Genomic DNA, 19,354 nt, shown 5'->3' with positions numbered 1-19,354 from the left:
TGCCCAGCATAGTGAAGGGGCCAAGACTTCCCTGACAGGCACTTGAGTGTGCTAGGCCTCTGGGAGCCTATGACTGTGTATTCCTATGCCCATGCCCACAGCTCCACCCCACCACCCCTGCAGCTGCTTCAAAATGGTATGCTCCATTGCCTGGTGCAAGTTTGAGTACCTCACCAAAGACCTGAATGTCCACAGCCTGTTTGGGCATGGCTGGGCAGGCTGTGGCTGCAGTAGCAGTAGGCAAAACAGGAGTGGCCAAGGGGTGCCCCTCAGCTGTATTTGGGGCTAGTCCTGGAAGAAATATGCAGAGCTTTGGCATTATTGTCTGCGGATATGAAACCAGGCCCTCATCCTTATGGATATCCTTGGGAGTTGGTGATATATGCAGCTATTGGATTTTTTCCTGTTCTCGTTTCTGTGGACATGTTGTCAATGTGTTAGAAGCAGGTGTTATGTGAGAAGAGAAAAAAATCTTGCTCTAAAACTTGGTGGACTAATTGAAGAAAAATGTCAACTACTTGAGAAAGTTAGCCTTCTTCAAAAAGAGTATGAAGGCTTAGAGTCATCTTTAAAGGATGCCATTTTGGAGAAGAAATCCATAGAAGCAGAAAATTTAGAGGCAACATATGAAAAGCTGGATAGTTATAAATCTAAATTGGGCATGAAATACTCTTTCTAGAAAAAGAGCTAAAAGAAGAGAAAACTAAACATTCTCAACAGGATGAATTGATGACAGATATATCAAGAAGGATTAAGTCCCTAGAAGATGAATCAAAACCCCTCATGTTACTAATAGCCAAAGGTGAAACAACCTTGAGAATATTTCAAATGAATGCAGAAGGATTTAAGTTAGCAATAAAAGAGGTTTTGAAAGAAAATTCCCAAATTCAGGATAGTCAGAAACAACTTTTACAAGAAGTTGAAGTATGGAAAGAAAAAGTGAATGACCTTAATAAACAGAAAATAATACTGGAAGACTCTACAGTATATGCAGAACAAGTTCTAAGAGAGAAAAAAAATCACAGTAAGTCTCTGACTGAACACTTGGTGCAGTTGAAAGATTGGGCTTCTGTGCTTGGAGAAGACCTAAAAGATGATGATGATAACTTGGAATTGAAAAAGAAGAGTGAATCAGAAATTGGTGCTCACTTAGATGATCAGCCAAAAGGAGCTTTGAAGGAACAGATTTATGGTGCTAAACACCCCTCTTAAAACCTTAGAAAGAGAAAGAAATAAAATGTTTATTTTCTGAAGTAGACAAAGTAAAGAAAGACCTTATAGAACATATTAAAAATCTTAAGATAGAGAAAACATCTTTGCAGTCAAAAATACACAATTTAAAAGAATCAGAATCTTCAGCAGAAATTTAATGTCATGATTGGACTATATAAAAATGTAATGAAACTCCAAAGAAAATTAATAGGAGAGGAAAATTACCAGGTAGAGCGAGAGGAGAAACTTTCAAAAGTGGATGAAAACATCAGCCATACAACTGAACAGCTGGAGAACTATAGAAAGCAAGTCAAAGTTCTTGAAGAAGTATTGGAGAGAACCATTCATTCTTATCAAGGGCAGATTATGTATTATGAGAAAAAAGCACATGATAATGAGCTCGCGGCTCAGAGTGCTAAAAAATACCTCAAGATTTAAGGAAACAAAATGCTCACAACAGACAAAAATTAACTGACAATGAGGTTAAATTTAAACTTTTTAGAAAAAGATCCTTATGCACTTGATGATTCAAATACAGCCTTTGCCAGAGAGCATTTCCCAAATGGTCCCTCACTATTGGGTCAACATTTGAAAAGGGAGGTTTTCTTTTGGAAAAGAAGGGTCCACTCATCTTCTCATCTTTGGTGGGAGGAGAAAGTGGCTCAAGAGGCCAAGAGAATCCTATGGGACCTCAGATTATCAATGAAAGAAGAAAATCAGGCTATATTGGGTTAATTGATCCTCAGAGTGCCTTATAATACTGGGTCCCTGTCACCTCCATGGGAAAAGACCTATAGGAGGATTATCCCTCCACCAGGCTAACCATATTCTGATCCACATCTTCCTCTACAAAGGCAGGATGTATATTATTCTAATTACAGTAGACTATCTGGACCCACGGAACACAGAAGTTTTAATATGCCTTTTTTGGATAAAGTGGATGGGCCTCTGTCTTCAGAAATGGAATCTAGTAAAATTGATACCAAAGTCAGTCTTGGTAATTCCAGTGTGCCTGATTTATCTCTCCCTGCTGAAAACCAAGCACTGGCTCTAGTTTTGTTTTTTCATCTTCTCCTCCAGTCAGAGGTGCATTGTTTCCAGTGGACCCAAGGAGTCAGTTCATGAGAAGAGGACATTTTTTTCCTGCATCTCCTCCAGGAAACATGTATGGAGTATCTGGAAATTATTTTGCACTGGGCCCACCACCCCCTCCATTACCATTGGGAAGTGTCTATTCACTGAAGTGTTTTTCTCATTATCTTCCCCCAAGAGCTGCATTCCTCCCCCACCTCCACATTCTGAAAGTAGAAGTCAGTTTCCTTCAGGGTTGATTCCACCTTGAAATGAGACTGCTACTGAACATCCAGAACCACAACAAGAAACCTGATGTTTCTGATCTCTCTTCAAAGTAATTTGACATATTTCTCATTTTTAGATGAAGTATCTGTTTTTACTTAAGTGATAATACTTTTGCTCCAGTTGAAGCTTAATGGAATTATAATTCTTAGAATAGTATTTTATAAATAAAGATGATTTAAAAATGAATTTTATGAGTAAATTATTTCCACCTTATTTTATTCTAGGTAGTGTAACTTAATTTGATTAATTTACTATTATATAAGCAACAATGGGAGTTTTGTATACAAAATCTTGCAGTCAGCTATATTTTAAAATCCAAAGAAAGCATATGCCTTTATACAAAGAAATATACTTATTATGATTGTAGCATATGTGAAAGTAACTTTATCTTAAAGATTTTAATTGATTTGAAGCCTTGTATGGCATTGATGATAATAAAAATCAGCTCGTTTTTTTTCCATAAATTAGAATAACCAGAGCATATTAAATGTAAACAAGAAAACATGACTGTCATGTAAACAGGAGATTTCAAATATAAGAAAATTCCAGTTCTCAGGAAAAATTTTAGTAATTGTAAACCACCACTTAAGTTCACTTGATTCCCATTGTTCCTTATATTCTTTATTTTATGCCCATTTTCATAAAATTAAGAATTGTATTTTACTGTGGGTTATGTCCCCCTTTTATTTTTTTATATAAGTGGCATGTCATTAGGGTGTGATGTGCTCATACAAGCAAGGATTGTTTGGTAGGAATATGAGTAATTCCATGGGTGAAAATTATATTCCAATGATAGCAAATTGTGCAAAAGCATAGGGTATATTGCAGGGGCATTTTCTGTTTTTAAATAAGTAGGCTTGCCCATAGTGGCAAAGCAGAGTAATAAATAAGAATTGTAAGCAGGTAAATTTTTAGATCAATCTGCAGTAGCCCAAATAAACCCAGAATGATATCAGTTGAAAAATGAAGAAAGGAATAAGGATGAAAAGGAGGGAAATGGGTTAACACCTATTCGCCTAAGTGCATTAGAATGCAGTCCTTGTGGGTTTACAGATTCCCACATAGGGGCTCAGAAGGGTGTACAGTGAGAACAGTTATTGATAGCGGCCTGAGCTTTTGGGGAAGAAATAGAAAACATCTTCATTAATGAGCAGAAAATTCATTAGTTTTTTGCTGAGAAAATCCATGAGTTTTACAGTATCTGACAATAAAAGATTAGGGACCTCAGAATCTGTGTGGGTGTTATTCTCTGTCAGAGGTCCAGGAATCTTGGTATGGCTATGCATATGAGCAAGGAAGATGGGAGACTTTTGATGCTGTGAAAGAGTCTGAAGGGTTAAAAAAAAAGAGATAGTAAATTGGAATCCAAACGAGGGGATAACACAGCTACAGAAATATGAGGAACAAGTTTATCGATATATTCAGAATCTGTGGTAATGTTTAAAATAGTAGAAAATAATCTCAGTGCCATGATAATGGAGGTTAATTCAGCTTGCTGCAGAGAGAGTTGAGGCAGAATCCTGTTGTTTCTTTAACAACTGAACAAAAAGGGAGAAAGTAGTTGGACGTCAGTTGTAATTTCTAATTTATTCATTTAAGAAACCATATTTATGAATATTAATCCCAATTATGTTAAATTTAACTTATCTTAATTATAAAATAGCAATATCAGAAAAATATGATTAACAGTATTAATCATCTCCTCTTTGTTAACGAAAAATTTTACAAGCAACGGATACTATGTTACATTTTAAATATTTTTTGGAAATAAAGACTTTATTTTCTGGCCATCTAGAAATTTTTTAAATTTATTTAAATGCAGAAGTTTCTTAGTCATTGGTGACATACAAATTAAAACACAATATGTCACTATTGCCCACCCAGATGAATCACTAAGATCACAAAAGTCAGACTGTAATAAATATCAGTGAGGATATGGAGAGAATAGAGTGTTCCCATGTTTCTAGTGGATTGAATCCCATGTTTCTAGTGGATTGTTTGGGAAAGCATTTGGTAATATATACTAAATTTCAAATATGTGTAACTGATGATCCAGAAATTTTCCTCTTGGGATATAAATAACAAAAATACTTAACATGCAATTTACCCAAACACATTTTCAACAGCAATAATAGGAGAATACTTCTCCATAACTCCAAAGAAGAAGCAATCCAAATGCCCACAGGTGGTAAAACTGTTCAAGGCACCACATATTCATAGGGAAAAAAAACACAATAGGAGACTATCAAAAGGAGATGAAGAGTGCTGGGGTTGTAGCTCAGTGGTAGAGCACTTGCCTTGAAAGCATGAGGTACTGGTTTCAATCCTTAGCACCACATAAAAAATGAACAAAAATAAAGATATTTTAAAAAGAATTATTTTTTTAAAAAAAGGAGATGAAGAGACTTGGGCTTCAGGCAGTTGGACATGTGATTCTTACAAACAATGTTGAAGTTAAGAAGTTACCACTATATAATTCCATATACATAAAATATAAAATGGACACAAAGAAATGCATTCCTATGTTGCTAATAGGGTCATTTTCAGAGAGTTATGACAGGAAGGGAAAATGGGATTAGAGTCTTCAGGCTCTGCTCTAGTTTATTTTTGTTTGTTTCAGTTATATATGAAAGTATAATGCATTTATGCAGTTTGAGATACATAGATGGATGCTATTTCTCATTTTTATGAGTGTACGTGTGGCAGAATTATATTGGTTATGCAGTTACGTTTATACATGCAATAAAAATGTCTTTCATTCTACTCTTTTCTATGCCCACATCCCCTCAGCTCCCATCACTTCCCTCTACCTAATCTAAGATAATGCTATTTTTCCCTACTGCCCCCTGCCTTATCGTGAATTAGTGTCTGCATATTAGTAAAAAAAAATAGGCGTTTGGTTTTTGGGGATTGGCTTATTTTGCTTAGCATGATATCCTCCAACTTCAACCATTTACTGGCAAATTCCATAATTTTACTCTTCTTTAAAGCTGAATATTTATATATTCTACATTTCCTTATCTATTCATCTATTGAGAGACATCTAGGTTGGATCCATAGTCTAACTATTGTGAATTGAGGTGCTACAAATACTAATGTGGCTGCATCACTACAGTATACTGATTTTAAGTCCTATGGGTATAAACCAAGGAGTGAGATAGCAGAGTCAAATGGTGGTTCCATTCCTAATTTTCGGAGAAATCTCCATGCTGCTTTCCATAGTGGTTGCACCAATTTGCAGTCCCACCATCAGTGTATGAGTGTACCTTTTTCACCACATCCTCGCCAACATTAATTGTTGTCTGTATTCTTGATGATTGCCATTCTGACAAAAGTGAGATGAAATCTTAGTTTTGATTTGCATTTCTCTAATTTCTAGAGATGTTTAACACTTGTTCATGTATGGATCCATTGTATTTCTTCTTCTGTGAAGTGTCTGTTCAGTTTCTTAGCCCATTTATTGATTGGGTTATTTGGTTTGTTGGTGTTAAGTCTTTTGAATTCTTTCTATATCCTAGAGATTAATGCTCATCCTGCTCTAAGGAGTTCATTCTTTGAAGTTTGAAGAGCAGCACCTAGGAAGAAGAAATTGAGGGTGATCTGCTGGGGTCTGTGCAACATTGGAGGGCATGGCCCACCTTTAAGGGCTGCAATATTTCTAGGCTGGAGGACTGCAGCTTGTGCAGACTCTACCTTCCAGTGAAAGAAGTGAATTGCATTTCATCTCAAAACTCCAATTTCACTAGTGATTCTCCCCACACATCTGAAGGTAACCATCCCAAGTGATGGATATGCTGCTTGACTGGAAGTCATCTCGGTATCACATTGTACCCCTTGAATATACTCTGTTTATCAATTATGTCTCAGCAAAGCTGAAAAAACAAACTTGTATACATATATGATGTAATATCTCTAAATGTCAAGAAAATATTTACCACTCCATATCTAGTGCCTGAGTAATTCTGAAACAGGGCTGTGGCCAGGGTCAAGGGCAACAATGTGGCCTTCCAGCCTTCCCAGTGTGGTGCAGGAGCACATCTCTAGTTCAGGTGGTTTCCTAGAGGAGTACCTGGCACTCCTCATGTCCCACTTAGAAGAAAACAGGCTGTCAAATGATTCTGGTAGTGGGTCATAAAGAGGTGGCAAGGGCATGGAGCCAGCCACGCCTCTCCCTGTAGAATGCATTTATGCAGTTTGATATATCTGTGCCTCTCTGGTAACTGTGCCTCAGAACCCCCAGTGGCTCTCCAAGAAGTTGCTGCCTTGGTGAGCAGAAGAGCTGGAACTCACAGCCCTCTGACTCACTGCATGCTCAGCATCTCCTGCGCTCTTGGCTGGCTCCCTATGGTCAGAAAACTCTGGACCTCCTGCTGGCTATGGCTCCTGGGGTGGCTCCTCAATCTGGCTCTAAGGAGAAGCTGCACTGAATTATATATTTTTATGAAATGCCATGACTTCTCTTTTAGAACTAACTTGAATAAAATTAAGAGGTAATTCAGTTAATTTTTGTCACTCAAAGAGAAATTACTCTCTTTTCATTTGAATGTTGGCTATTTGCCAAAGCTTCCATTGTACTGAGGAGAAATGGGAATACTGTGGATGCAAACTCAGGACCTGAGCCACAGTGAGTGACCCTCCAGCCCCAGAGGGCCCTGGTGCTCTGTGAACAAGGGTATGGGACCACTGGGCTGGTGGGTAGGGCAGGAGGGACTCCTCCTCCATTTGTCTCCTTCAAGATCATCTGTTCCAACACACTGAAATAAGTGCAATGAGTAACTAAGATTGTATTTGGAATAGGAGCCCATTTTTAGCAATCCAGATGTGTAAGTAGTTTTACAAGAGTTCCTCTCCCGACTCTGTGTCAGGCCCTGGGTTCCATGGGCATTTTAGCCTGACATCTGGAGTGGGGCTGGGGGGGAGGTAGCAAGGGGGTCTGAGAAGATGCTCTTCAGGACCCCTGAGCAGCTCCTGAAAAAAATCCAGCCCATGCTTGCCCTCCTGCTGCAGAGCCTTCTGGGACACACTGTTATTCAAATACACTTGAATTGCCTGCACCTGGCCTAATGCTCAATTTGCTATTAACCTAGGGAGTTCTTAGCTCATCAAAACCTATGTGTAACTTCAAATGAAAGAAAAGAAAACCTAATTTTCTGGAGTGGTGGCAGGTCAAGGGCATAGCTCTTCAAGCATGAGCTATGCCCTGACCCTTCTACAATGGCAGGTGGATCCCAAGGAGCATTCTCCTTCAGTGAGATCACTGCCAGTTGCCTGATTACCAGAATGAGAACCATGAAGGGACAGGGCTCTGTGAGGGGGGCCCTGAAGGAGGGGCATTTCATTTTCTCCATGATGCCAGAGGAGTGGAGCCACCAGCCAAGTTGCTGGCACATGCAAGTTTTTGTCACTTCCAGTGAGGGCCTCCTCTTGCTTCTTCATGGCCCATGTTTGCAGGACAGTGGAGAAGAGAGGAGATGAATTAATGCATAAACTTCATAAGCCTCTGCTGGGGAGTAGGCAGGCACTCAGTGTGTATTATGTTTACAAGAGCATTCTGAAGTACACACTTCTATTGTCCCCATCCTACAGATGACTGAGGAGGAGAAAGCATAGCCCAGGGGGCAGCCTCACAAGCATGCATGGAGTGTGCCTGCATCCGCAGTTGACCTGGCTGCATGCAGCTGGTGACAAGACCTCCAGCAGCTCCACAAAGACAGTGGAGTGAAGACTGGATCAGTGGACTGACCCTGGGAAGTCTGGCATATGCAATGGAACAGCAGGGCCTGGTGAAGCTAGGATCCAGGCCAGATATGCTCAACTTCACTAAGGGGTCCACACATCCCAAAGGGCTGTGAGGCCTCTGTTCTCCTGTTCTCATTCCACAGGGGAGGCATGTAGCTGCACAGAGGGGCTGGTGGAGTGAGAGCCTTTAATGGAGCTCAAGCAGCCACATTGGGCCCCAGCTCAGCCAGGGACTCCCAGGTGACCTTGGAACAGATTGTTTCTGTGGCTTCCTTTCCTCATCTCCAAAAGTGGAAGACTTGAATAGTAATTTCTAGGGTTTGTCTAGGTCTAAAAATCACTGCTCCACTCCAGAGAACATGGACATTGGAAGTGACATGGTAATCCAGCACCGAGAATGCAGGCTGTGGAGGTGGCTTGCATGTTAGAATCCTGGCACTTTGGCCTCCTGTGCAAATGTTTGCAAAAATAGAATGCTGCACTTCTGAGGGCCTTGGGAGGATTAAGGAAACAGAATGGGTGGGACACACAGTTCTAACCACACAGCCTTCCTCATAAGGTCATGCAGGCTATTCACAGGAGAGATGCTTAGATGAGGAGGATTATAACTCATGGGTGGGCTAGTCTGTCTGATGCATTAATAATTTGAAGGAACTACTGGGTGGTAACTTAGGTGGGTGTGGCTGGAAAAAATAGGTCACTATGCATGTGGCCTTGGATGATATCTGTCCATGGCCCCCCCCCCTCTCTCTTTTGGTGTATGTGTGGTGCTGGGGATTGAACCTAGGGCCTTGTGCACAGGAGGCACCACTTTACCAACTAAGCTATATTCCCCAGCCCTCTCTCTATCTCTCTGCTTCCTGGCTGCCACAAGCCTAGCAACTTTCCTCCATGACACCCTTCTGCCATGATGTTCTGCCACATCTCAGACCTGGAACAGTGGACTGGGCCAAACATGGACAGAATCTCAGAAACATGAGCTCAAAATAAACCTTTCCTCCTCTAAGTGGATGCTGTCAGGTATTTTGGTCATGGTGATGACATGTAACCAACACAATGATGTTATGGGCAAGGTGGGGTAAATTTTTTCTAGAGCTCACCATGAAGACATATCTAAGACAACTCTGATAAAATACTGATGGATGAATTTTACTATGGGGCAGAGCCAGGCACAGAGGCATAGCCATTTGTGGAGTAAGGATTTCTGACCAGTGTTTGTAGGTGAGAGGGGAGAGTAGTCTGGTGGGCAGAGGGTGGCAGGACAGCCAGGTGCATGGGACAGGAGTTGAGTATAGAATGACTGAGCTCTAATGAAAGATCATGCCAGTGAGAGAACCCCACAGGTATGGGGGCACTGAAGGAGGAGAACCAAGACCAGACAAACCCGGAAGGCGACCCTTCCCCAAGACTGAAGGACGTGCCTGAGGGGGCCTCATTCCATTTTGCACAATAAAACTGATCCTTTTTTCTTCCATTTCTGTATGTTCCTTTACTTTTTTCTTTTGTTTTGAGAAGTACAATATCCCAAGCATTAATGGACACACTCATGGGTTCTCATTTGCTTTATGTGTAGTTTAATTTAAAAACCAAAGCCTTCTAAATAGACATATGCATCCATAAATAGCATGCAAATAACACACAGTATTTAAGTTTTGATGGCTCATGCTGTAAACACTGTTCCATGGTTTACTTTTTCCCTCAGTGTCCGATTTTGCAACCCCTCCATGCTGTTTTGTGCTTTGCTGTGCTGTACGTGTGATGTGTAGTTCTGGCTCCAGCTGCCCCTGTGGCGCAGTCCTGAGTCCCACACTGCAGTCATCCTTCTCCGACTTGGGTAGTTTCCTCTTCCCTGTCTGTTTGGTTCCTGCTTTGTCTTATGTGTTATAATACATCTTGAAATTACATTAATATGGTTTCTTCTTTCTCTTAGACTGTAAACTCCTTTGGGGCCGAAACCCTATTTGAGTTTCCTCTGCATTCCAGCACTTGATGAGCTTGCACCCCACATAGCACACAGTCAGCTGAATGCTGGAGGTGCATCCAGGCAGTGTGGCAGCCTCTCAAAGGACAGGCTGCACCTGACTAGGGAAGTGATTTTCAACTTAGGAGCAAATTTCCTCCAGGAGATCATGCTTGGTTACAGAGGACCCTGTAGTGATGGAGGGGTCCTTGACCTGCACTGTCCAGCTGGGGGATGTGACTGCAGATTGTGCAAATGTGACTGATTTTATGGAGAAACTGAATTTTAAATTTTATTTAATTATAATTAATTTAAATTTAAATAATCATGTGTGGTTTGTGGCAGGATGTAAAGAGCAGATGATGTCTGCTGATAACAAAAAATAGTTTTTGTTGTTGTTGTTGTTGTTGTGTCCTTAAATGATCATCCTGATACTTAGGAATGAGGAGTAATTTAGCAAACATTTAGCAAGGAGCCAATGTGACCTACTGTGTGATGAGTTTCTTCACTTCCGTGGTGAAGCCCGTGGTGCCTCTTGATTCGACTGTGGATGAGACAAGACATCTCTGCAAGGCCCTTCAGTGAGTGCTCATCAAAAATGGTAGCAGTCAGTCTTCTCATCACTTGGTTGAGTGCTGAGTTTGACTTACAGCTCCTGCTCTTTGAGTTTGGAGAGGACAGAGTGGACTGTTGCAGCTAGGGCATCCCCATTCTAGCTGTGTTACTGAGACACAATATTGGTGTCATTGACAGTTTTCTAGCCTGGGTCCTGCTGCCCACTGCCTGAGAGTGCCAGATGTTTTAGCACCCTGAATGGTGGTCTGAGCACCTTACTCCTCTTTGGCCTTTTTGAAAGATTTCAGGAATTGTGCTCTGTGTCTAGTGCTGGCTGCCTCCCTCTTTAATTCAGCAAATCACAGGAGTCACTGCCCAAAGCCCAGCTATGGTCTTGCTGCTTTGCTGCCCAGCTCCTCCAGAGTTCCTTCTTTCCTGGAGGTCAAAACCCACTTTCTTGGACCTGGGTACATCTGGTCAGTCAGTGTCTTCCTCTCCCTTATGGGGTTCTGCTTCCCTGTGCCCTTGCCATTGGGGCCCAGCATGTGCTCAGCTCACTAACACGGAGCTCTTGCTGGTTGCCCTTCCCATTCACAATGCCTCCATCCTCCCTTCCTGCCCTACCCAGGTGGCCATGTCTCCTGGCTCTCCTTCCTCCCAGAGCTGTGACCTCAGTGATCAGGCAAGCACTGCTTCCATGTGGAGAAGGCCCAGCCTCCTCACTGCCCCCACACCTGTTTCTGCTCAAGTTTGTGTCTGGCTGTCTTGCACAGTGCTTATATCCAGGGGTTTGCAAATGTAGACTTTAAAACACATGAAAAAAGAGGTGGTGTCTGAGTATCAATGTCCCCACAGCACCACCAAACCAAGCATGGCAGAAGTTGAAGATTTGTTAAAACAAGTGAGGAAGTTTACAGCAGCCTCTCAGCATCAGGGACTGGGACCTTCTAGTGCAGGGTCCTTTCCTAAGGAGAAGGACCCATAGAAACTCACAATGCGGCAGTTTCTCCAGTGAAGTCCTTTGTGTATGAAACCACAGAATGTATCTCTTCCTCACAAAATCACAGGTCTCCGTGTAACAAGGACATTTAAATATTTGCCAAGTGAGGATGGCCACTGTGGAGAGCACAGCCCTCACTCATGATTCCTGCAAGCTAACACATGGAAGCATGGGCTGTTTCTCATGTTATTGGTGAAAGACAGTGTCAGCTCCTGCTTCACTGAGTGCATATGCACTTTGTTAAGCTTGCAGCCCAAGGCAGAATTTAAAGTGAAATTTACCTTGTTGACTTCACTTTGAATTTGCTTCAGATTTAGGTGCAGTGTTCTGTCAGAAATGTCTTTACCAGATGTCCTGATGGTGTGACCCTGCATGAGGTGCCACAGGGCTTATCAAGAAAGACACGCTGACACCCACCACAACACAAGAGAGGGTTTGATAAGCCATCGCTGTGTACAGGGAGTGCTGTTGATTTCTGGATTAAACTACAAAAACAAGTGTTGAGTGCTGCTCTGTGACCAAAAATAGTAATGGAACAGAAGCTAAGAAGGGTCTGAATTCACTACAAATGGAAATCTTAAAATCCCGTCTTTCTGGTTTCCATAGTGGAAAATTAAATTAGCACATTATCAAGCTTGTGGGTGACTTCGCAGTGGGGCCTTTGTCAGAGCTGCAGGGAAAGGGTCAGGATAGGTGTGGAACTCTTGGGGCAGCTAGTGTTTTTATTCATGGTAAGATCTCCTTCCTCTGGTTGTCATTGCTGTTTTTGCATCAAGGGAGGATGGGTGCTACTGCTTGACAGTGACAATGACATTCCCCTGGGGGTTTATATTTTAATTTATGATGAGACAAAGAAAAGGAATGGAACTTCAGCAGGAGAATAAAGAGAATGGCAACCTTGCAGAAACCACCGAATGAAAAGGAGCCAAGATCAGAGAGCGTTGGCCCCATGCTCTCTGTGGCTGCACAGCAAACCCTGGTGAAAGCTCTTTCTTCTGAGGCATGGTACCTGTAATGGGCCAAGAGGAGCAGCAGGGAGACTACCAGCAAACCTCAGAGTGCTTGCACATTTGGTGATGCCATCATGCTTTGTGATGTATGAAGACCTTAAATTGGCATGTGAACATTTCTCCTTAACTGGGAAAGCCAGTAATACAACGTGGTATCTGTCCTTTTAAAAAGCCCTTGATAAACAAGTAACACTCAGTGAATATGTTCTGGAAAATGTGAATGAGGCAATGGTACTTGCTGTTCATCTGGTCCTTAGATAAGTATCAGATATTGAATTCCCAATATTGAGTGCATGGCTGCATCATCATAGTTAACAGCCATGCTAATGGAAGTTTTCGTTTGTATTGTGCTTTTGTAAGACTTCAAGTACTATGTCTAGATATTTGCTCTGGACCTCATAACACTGGTGGGGTTTGGGGATGTTACTCATTTTAAACTTGAGAAGACTAGGGTAACAAAAGTTTCTTGGGTTGTTACTGAGAATGTGGTGAGAGTCTTACAGTTGGGAGCAAACTGTTTCTAGGTACTAAAGAATCTTTCTCCAGTCAGTAAGGGAGACACAATGACATTGAGTCAGACAACAGGGTTGATCTGTGCCTCTGGGGCCCTCCTGAAGCCACCTGGGTAAGCTCCTGCACAGCAGCTCCCACCCTCACCTCCACCCCCCTACCCCACCCCTACCCCCGCAAGGCTACACTCCCAGCCACAAGGGGGCTCTTCCTTACTGTTATCCAGTTAGTGCATATGAAGAGTCCAGAAAGGAAGATGGCAGGACGCAGATGGACGGCATAACCTACACAGTGCTATGCACCTTTCAGTCTCTTGAGTGACTTTCCTGTTCCTCATCTTGGGGAAATGAGCACGGCTGATGTCCTGCCACAGTCCAGCTGGGCCAAATAACCGGGAGGTGACAAGCAACTTGAAGGTTGAAGCGGGAACTGCTTTATTGCGGGGGGGAAACTCAGCGGGAACTGAGAGGGAACTCAAGGTAGTGGGCACCCAAGGTAGTGGGAGCCACCTTATTGTGGAACAGCAGAGGTATATATACCTAACTGATTACACACAGCTTGACTCCATTAGCATCATCTAGATACAGCAGTCAGCCGATAAGGAATCCCCATCATCTTAATGGCTTGGTGGCGTTGCCTCACAAACCACTCCTCCTGGCAAACTGCCAGGTGCCATCTTGACTTGATTTGCGGTCCCCAACAGTGTCCTATTTTGGTTTTGCTCTACCAGCATCTTCTTGACTGGCTGTCCTCATCAAGCCCTCCTGGTGCTGCAGGCTTGGGAATAGCAGGAAGAATCTCCCCCTTGTCCAAGCTGTTGGGAGCCCTCACCACTGGCCTGCAGGGAGCCAGCCTATGCCCAGGGCCAGCTGTGCTCCTTGCATACAGCTTCCAGTCTGGCTCTCGAGTTGTTAATGGTATGAAGATACAGTTCTGCACATTTTGGTTTTTCTTAAGGAAGCTTTTTTATTTTATAATTTTTTCTGGATCTGCACACAGTACAGAGATTTCCCATATCCCCAACACCAGGTTCATACATGAGTGGGTACATTTTTCACAATGCTGAATGCATGTGGAAGCATTAGTATCCAAATAGGTGCTTGATTAATCCAGGCGTCCTTGCTTACCTTAGATCCTTCTGTGTCTCAGGACCCCCTACAGGATCCACCATGCCTCCTCATGCTCCTTGGGACTGAGGAAGTTTCTCAGTTTTTGTGTTTTTTAGTTTTTTGTTTGGTTTGGTCCTGGGGATTGAACCCAGTGGTGCTATAGCTTCAAGCTACATCCCAAGCCCTTTCTGGTTTTTATTTTGAGACAGGATCTCACCAAGTTGCTGAGGCTGGCCATGAACTTGTGATCCTCCTGCCTGATCCCCACTGGGATTATAGGCTGGCTCCACTGTGTCCAGGACTTTCCTTGTTTTTGATGACCTGGATGGTTTTGAGCAATGCTGATCAGGCATGTTGTAGCCTGTCCCTTGGGTGGGATTTGTCTGATGGTTTTCTCTTGAATGCATTCCTGTTGGTGTTTGGGGCAAAAGATTGCAGAGCCCCTTCCCATGCTCTGGTTTTGAGGCTGCCTGCCATCACCTTGACTATACTGCTGCTGTCAACCTCCATCACCTGGTTAAGGCAGCATGAGTCAGGTATCTCCAGGACATGGGTGACTCTTGTTAAAAGGGAAAACCCCTGGACAAGCTTAAAATGTGTCTATTTGAGCAAAACAAAAATGATTATAAATCAGGCACCCCCAGGAACCAGAAGAGGTCCAACCAGCAGTGTGACCAGACAGGGTGTGTGGAAACTGGAGCAGGGAGTGGGGACCATGTGCCTGCTCTGTTAATGCCTCCTCTGACTGATGTCAGCCACAGAGATGGGACATCTTAACCGTGTGTTCCATCAGGCCTGGAATAGGAGCTCAATCCAGTCAGTGCCTTCTGCAGGTCCTCCTTCACCCTTTTCCCTTTCATACTGTACACATTGGAGTAGGTGGCATGCAGGGCACACCCTGGAGGATCAAGAAGCAGGGATGGAGCTGCCTCCTTAAAGGTGGATTGTCTGCTGGTCACTCAGATTGCTTTCAGGAGAAGAAGACTCTCTACATACCCCACCTACCTGCTTATGTCATATGACTCCTGATATTTGTCTTGGATATAGACCTGGATATTATTGACCCACACCTTGTGTCACCTTGCCCCTTTGCTCCAGTTTTGTCCCCAGGAATGTTTTGGGGTGTTGCTGTGTCCCTTGAGACATCCATCACTTTGCAGGACTCTATGTTCTTGGTTTTCTTTTAGTGCTTCCCGACTTTGGCCTCCACCAGAGGCTCTGGGGACACCTTGTTTCTTTTCTGCCCTTACCCCACAGTCAGCTGTCATGCCAGGGAATCCTGATTCCTCTTGAAGAATGAGACTGGAGAATGAGATATGGTGAATCTCCATTTTTAGCAAGGAGATATTTGTAGGAAATAGAAAAGAGACAGGTGACATATGTTAATGTGTGCCTTTTAATCTACTTGGGCTTCTAGGGGTCACAGAAGGTAGCCTCAAATCCAGCTTGGTCTCAGTTCACAGGCAGGCTGGGGGTTTGTGCTATTTTTACAAAGTCACTGAAGAGCAGAGATTAAGATTTTATGCCATCAGATACAATAGTACATAATGTGATTGCCAGCTTTTCACATAGTTGAGAAAGATCAGATGCTTCCATAGATGGGCTTGCCTGAGGGGTGAGCCTATGCTTGTTTTACAATTCACAGTCCAGTGAACTAGAGGCCCAAACTAAAGAGGAAAATGTTACATTTATTGGAAAAGCATGTGATGTGTATCTGCTAAGCATGGAGCAGGGCCACCTTTTTAAACAGACTCATACAAAAGCAAAATGCATAAAAGGGAATCAATAGTTAAATATAACCATCCCAGCAAGTTTGAACTTGCATGACAAAGGACAGGGATCCAGCCCTAAGCTGGGAGGATGGTACACAAAGAATTCCTACAACAATAGTAAAAAGACCAAGAAATGGAAAATGAAAAGTGTGGGCCTTCAGTAGGTAAAAAGGAAAATCAGAACAGCCAACCAACTGAGTGAAGTCCACCTCACAAGGCCTTGGGTGCCCCCCTATCCCAGCACAAGCTAGGTAGGATTGCATAGGCCTCACGCTGTCAAGGCAGGTGCTGCGGGTGAATCCAAGGTGCCACCAAGGGTCAGCACTTGCACACACTGCTGTTGGGGTAATTGACCAGGCTCTAGGGGAGGGCAGTTCATAGAGCCAAACCCCACCATGATCGTGCTTCCCCAGGCCCTAGCTGCTCAAATTCTAATGGAATGCAAATGGGACTCACACACATATGACAAGTAAGAATGCTCTACATTATAACAGCAAGAAGCCCTAAGATCCAGGGCCCATCAGGGGAAGAATGAATGGACAACAAGTAGCAGATGCTTTCTAGGGGAACTAAAGAATACTCAAAAAGAATGAATAAAGTCTATCTTTTCATCTCTTCTCTTCTGCTTTATAAAATGAATCTCTCTCAAAAATCCTTCTGCTGAAAAACAAGGTGTGGAATGAAGCAAGCACAGTGTTATAAATTATTATGGCTCTGTGTAATAAAACATGGAATAATGCAAAGTATTTTCTATATGTGTATCCATGCAGATATAAAAGTATTTTTTAAGGTGGGCAAAAACAATCAAGATACCATAGTAATGGTAATAATTGGGGATGTTTGAGGGAGAAAGTTTGGAAATACAGAATAACCTATATTTGATGATCTAATCTGCAGTAAGCAGAATGGATTCCTGTATCAATAGTAAAATTTAAAAATTAATTTTATTTATTTTCATGTGGTTCTGAGGATCAAACCCAGGGCCTCATGTATGCAAGGCAAGAAAGCACTCTGCCACTGAGCTACAACCTATTCCTAAAAATTAATTTTGAAAAAAGAAAGAAAAATTTTACAGATATCTCAGAAAAATGAAAAAACACAAAGTTTAGCTCTTAACAAAGGCAAATTGTTTTTCTAACCATATTTGCCAAAGTTCCAAGACCTGCCATTGATTGCTGGGGATAAAATAGCCTTCATGTTTAGAAGTCAGGTCATTTTCTGCTAAACACAACTTTCATGCCCCTAGAACATGCATCACTGTGGTTTTCATTTCTTGTTCCTTTTCAAATGGCTTTTCTTACTTCTGCTTCCTGATTCATCCTCTTGCCTGCAGATTCACAACTTTTTCAGTATGCATTGAGATGAAAATTAATTGATTATAATAGCAATAATCTTCAGATAAAAGGGACTTATTTAAGAGGACTGTAAGGAAGAAATCGTATGCAAGAAATTAAAGAGGTATCCTCAGTCCTCTAGTAGAAATGGAATCAGTACATTCCCTTGCTTGGATTCTGAGTAACCAAAACTTGAGCCTATTGCCACCAGTTCCTCCCTCCTCCCTGAGGCTGGGGACAGTGACCTGGCTGTTCTGGAGCCTCTTTCCCCTGGAAAACATGACCTGTGAACCAAGCTACAGAAATCTGTAAGTGCATCTCTACTGCTGGGAGAGGACTGGAACTGAGACTCCTGAGGAATCCAGGAGAAGTGGGGACTTGGATGGTTTCTCCAGCTTCCCAGTTCTCAAGAGCAACCCTCATTAACCTGCTCTATTGACCCCTTATTCCTGTGGTTCTTGAACTTGAAGAAAGGGAAAAACTCTCATGAACATCTAGTGTTTTCTTAATCAGTAAAGACATAAAGGTTTCACTGCTGGTGCACAGAAATTTCTGTGTTCCAGGTGCAATACTAGTATGGGATGTGGTGACTCAGGTTCCCCCACCTCTATCTCTTTTAAAGCTGCAAAACAGAACACCTTCTGCCTGAAGGCACCATTCTGCCTCAACTATTTGCTCAGCACTTGGGAAACACAATTGAGCAAAGCTGTTTCCTGTACTTATGGAGCTTGTCCAGAGGTAGGGAGACCTGCAAAGGCCAGAAAGGGCAAATCCTTGGCTTTGTGACCCCTGCATCTCTACCACAACCCCTCAGCCCTTCTGCTGCTGCTTCAAAGCAGCCACAGTCCCTTCAGCCACAAACAAAGGGGCCTGGGTGTGCTCTAGCAAAATCTAATGTGAATATTAATGTTAATAGCAGGTGGGGGGGCAGATTTGGCTGAAAGATTGTACTTTGCTGATCTCTGATCTAGAAAATAAACTTAATAAAAAGGAAACTTAAGGGCTGGGGATGTGGCTCAAGCGGTAGCGCGCTTGCCTGGCATGCGTGCCGCCCGGGTTCGATCCTCAGCACCACATACCAACAAAGATGTTGTGTCCGCCGAGAACTAAAAAATAAATATTAAAAAAAAATTCTCTCTCTCTCTCTCTCTCTCTCTCTCTCTCTCTCTCTCTCTCTCTCTCTCCTCTCTCACTGTCTCTTTAAAAAAAAAAAAAGGAAACTTACAATATTATTAGAGGATAACAAAGAAAAGAAAAGGTGATTTGGGGTGTGGAGCAAATGAGCCATGCAACTTTAAGTGGCTAAGAAGGTGACACCCGGGAAAGCCTTGGAGAGTTACAGCCAGCCCTGGGCTCTAAGGGTGGTAGTTGCAGGCAGAGGAGGAGTGTTGTCTTGGCTCTTTTCTGCTTATGTTCCTTAGGACAGCTCTTGCTTCTTCAGCTACTGCAGGTCACCAGCCTGCTCCTCAGGGCCCTCTGTCTCATCTTTTCTTGGTCAGCTTTAAACTGACCTTGGATTTCTGGATGCTGCCTAGTTGATAGCTGTTTCCAGTTTGTGTTGGACATGGAGGGGGAAGAGAGAACCAAAAATCTTTCTTCAGTTTGAAGACTGATCCCCAGGTTTCTCACCCCTTTTATTAAGAAGTGAGGCGCATGTGGGTAAAGGATAAAACCATGTTTTGAGTTTTGTTTTTGTTTTGGATGTTATATTATTCACATGTCTTAAATAAAGTATATATTCTAATATTCTAAAAAGGTATTTTTCTTCATTTTTTATGTTACCATGCTTTTGTG

General features: G+C 42.6%; 1 pseudogene across 1 annotated transcript; it reads left to right on the top strand.

The window, feature by feature from the left end:
- The first annotated feature begins 333 nt into the window (after positions 1-333).
- LOC308652100 (melanoma inhibitory activity protein 2-like) lies at positions 334-2,554 on the top strand (annotated as a pseudogene). Its single transcript has one exon. The product of its transcript is annotated as a melanoma inhibitory activity protein 2-like (transcript).
- Positions 2,555-19,354: the final 16,800 nt, after the last annotated feature.

This window comes from Spermophilus citellus, assembly GCF_964194105.1.
Source record: "Spermophilus citellus genome assembly, chromosome: 6".
NCBI lineage: Eukaryota > Metazoa > Chordata > Mammalia > Rodentia > Sciuridae > Spermophilus > Spermophilus citellus.
The sequence above is the reverse complement of the archived record's forward strand: the minus strand, read 5'-3'. Positions and strand labels throughout refer to the sequence as shown.